This window comes from Nicotiana tabacum, chromosome 23 (genome assembly GCF_000715075.1).
Source record: "Nicotiana tabacum cultivar K326 chromosome 23, ASM71507v2, whole genome shotgun sequence".
NCBI classification, from domain to species: Eukaryota; Viridiplantae; Streptophyta; class Magnoliopsida; order Solanales; family Solanaceae; genus Nicotiana; species Nicotiana tabacum.
This window is the reverse complement of record NC_134102.1, coordinates 83,260,862-83,264,567: the sequence shown is the minus strand read 5'-3', so window position 1 is coordinate 83,264,567 and position 3,706 is coordinate 83,260,862.

The following is a 3,706-nucleotide window of genomic DNA, read 5'->3' as shown; positions in this document are numbered from 1 at the left end:
ATAAAATTTTCAATTTTCGCTTCAAGATTCATTTAGAAAATTTTCGAAAAATTATAAAAAACTATTTTTTAAAATTTTAACTTAAATCACTCACAAAATTTCAAAAACAACCAAAAATTATATTCATATCCAAACACAACTCTAAATTTCAAATACCATTTTAACTTGAAATTTTTTTTCTCCTATTTTAAAATTTTACAATTCTTATGTCCAAATGCCCACAAAGAGTGAGAGTGAGCAACAACTCACAATGTTAAAAGAAAAGAAAAACTGACAGTGTAAATTTGCCGTGGCAAATGTACGGGTTGAGTCGGGTTTGAATGGATTGAAAATGGGCATATTTCAGGAGGGGCAAGAATGAGTTAAAGATAAATGGTTGAATGCATATGTGAGAAAATCATCTAATTTTAGGAAAAAATAAATCATCCAAACAAGAAATACAAGAGCAATGGAGAATGTAGAGATATGTCGTTATTGTTATAAAATAAAGACCGTAAAGTAAAGACAAGTATAGAGAAAAACTGATATATTATTCAAACTTCAAATTTATGTACATAATTATCACGCCCCAAATCTGGGGGCGTGGCTGGCACCCGGTGCCTTATTGGCACGGGCGAACCACTCTGTAACTCATGATCGTTCGACCAAAACTAGAACATGCATAGGTCGAGTTGGCTAAACTCATTCTTTCTGTATCCATCATGGGCCAACATAGCCACAAGTCGTAATGTATAACTATAAGTGGAAAACGTTGTATCAATGAACCATTGTTCTTAAAACATGAATACATATGGGTCGTCAAGGCCTCTGACATACTGTACATGATGAACATATGTCTACAAAGCCTCTAAGAGTATTTGACATCAAAATATGGTGGGGACAAGGACCCGGCCTACCCATAAGTCTATAGCAAAATTCTAACACTATGACTTATAGACTCGGTTGCACTCCGAATGAAGTGGAGTCTAACCGATCCTTCGCTGAATGTTAACCTCATCTACTATGAGGGCTCGTCAAACTGATTATCTATAACTGCAGGCATGAATGCAGCGTCCACAACAAAAGGACGTCAGTACGAATAATGTACCGAGTATGTAAGGCATGTAAATCAGTGTATAAAGGACATGAATGAAACATGAAATAAAGGACTCAACCTGTAAGTCTGGATAGCTTTGTAAATCATGAAATATTTATAATGTCATGCATATGCGTATAAATATCATATAATGCATAGGTCTGTGCGTACATAACATCATCAAGCCTCTGAGGGCATCTCATCATATCATCTCAGTCTCTGTGGGCAAAATCATCAACGTATACCAACTAATCAGGTGGTGGTGCGTATATAATGTCGTAACCTTTTTCCATATCTCATATACATATAATATACGCGTATATAACGCCATCTGGTCATGGATCAATGTACATGTATAAATGAATGCAATTCATAATGAAGTAGGTCAATAAGATTTCTCGGATAAATTTTATCAACTACGTATTTTTCTGAGACCCGTGAACATATGATATAATAATAGGACACATAGGAAATCAAGAATATAGGCACTCCTAGTACTTCTATGAATATAGTAATTTATGAAAGTTGTATGTTTGTTTTGTTTGTATCATATGGATCATGCCAAAAATAAATAAGGGATAACCTTAACATACCCGGTCTTAACCCCACTGGCTCAAGAGCTCAACTCATATCAGCTAAAGAAAACCGACGTGAGTATAATCATTATGTTCTTCGCATTCGCCTTAGTCGTAGGTCTTAGTATCTTTTTGTTGAGAAGAAATGTAATTTACCCTCTAGAAAACGTTGCTGCTCATATTTTCCTAAAGAAAATCTTCTCCACCTTAAGATGTTGAGAAAATATATATAGTGTCTCTATGTATATATAACACTAATGTGCAACACCTTCAATATATATATAGGAAGTCAACAAAGTAGTAAAATCTATCTTTAAAGGGGCCTTTAACCACTTACACATGTCATTAATAGAATACCCATTTGATTAGTCATCCAACCCCATTTAAACGTGTACACATATAGTACACATATTTCTTATCATCATTTGCACTTGTGTATGTATAGATATTCCACCTAGTTGTGTATGTATAGATATTCCACCTAGTACATAAACTAAAGAGTCACCATTGGCTTAATTAAGAACCCCATGTGCTGCTACTTTGGGAGGTCCATTAAGCTTATCCACAATTTCCTAATAAGCTTGTTAATTTCTCACTAAACTAATAACTCACACAATTAATTTTAGCACACAATTCACTTAAATACTAATATATTTCATATACCTTATTATCATGGTCATGTGATATAGCACTATTCCATAAATATGAGGCGTGACAAAAGTGGTATCAGAGCAGGTCGTTTCCTAGGGAGTTTACAAAGCCATGCTTAGTAGAGTCTCACTTATGAGTGTGTTGCGCGCCACATTTATAATTGAGAGGCTATAGGACATTTAGGAAATGTTACCCTTCTTTTGTTTTCAGATCGTGCCATAGAATTGAGTCGTAAGAAGTCAGTATGAAGTTTCCGTCGGATTTTGTATGCACCAGAGGTGCAAGTATCATAGTAGAGTTTTAAGGCGTGGATGCAATTTTCACCAATGTAGAAGGGAGGTTATGAAATCGATAGAAGATACGATGCGAGATTAAAAGATAAGTAAGGTAAAGGTGAAAAAGATATGAGATACTCAAGTGCAGAAGGTTGTGAATAGTCCAGACTTCATATAAAGGTTGGGTTTTAATTTAGTTTACATAGGAGACTCTAGCAAATGAGTTACAGAGTGGTTCGCTCGGGCCAGCACGGCACCAGGTGCCAACCACGCCTCCCCAGGGTTAGGGCGTGATAATAATGAACTGAAAACTCCTCTATTTATAGAAAAAAGAAAGCTGATGTGTAAGCTACTTGTAAGTTGCTGTGTAAGTTGCTTGTAAGCTACTACTGCAAGCTGTTGTGCAAGCTGTTGTGCAAGCTGTTGTGTAAGCTGCTTGTAAGCTGCTACTGGTACCGGGGGTAATATTTATCCATAACGAAGTACCAAAATGATAAGCTTCTTCAGGAGACTTATTCCCAATAGGGTACTAAATAGATAAGTATATTTACGGCGGAGTCTCATATGGATAAGCTTCTTCAGGAAGCTTATTTACAACAGAGTATTAAATGAACATCCATAATATAATATATTTATAACAGTTATTCATTTTGACTCGTTTTTAACTATTTTATAGCGGATTAAAATAATTTGGCTCATATTTTTTTATTTATATTTTAAATGGGTGGAACAAAGGCAAGTTTATGAACTAATTGGGCGGTCAAATAAATTGAAAATTTCACATAAAAATAAGAAAATATGACATTGTATAACCGTTGTAAAAATAATAACCGAGAATATATATAAAAATATATTTGTTTATATATATATATATACATATGGTATGTTATATACTAAAATTATACAAATTTTATATACTTTTCCGGCTACCATATGTAAATAGTTTCTGGCGCGGTCTAAAAGTGATAATACCCCTAAAAATAACTCAGCACCCTACCTTGTAATTTAATGGCCCATATACAAGTTTACAAACATACAGTCCAAAAATAATAGGCTCATATCCGAAAAGGAGGCATTTTTTGGTTTTTTGAATTCTGAAAATCTGAAGCGGGATTTTCTCTGCTTCTTTC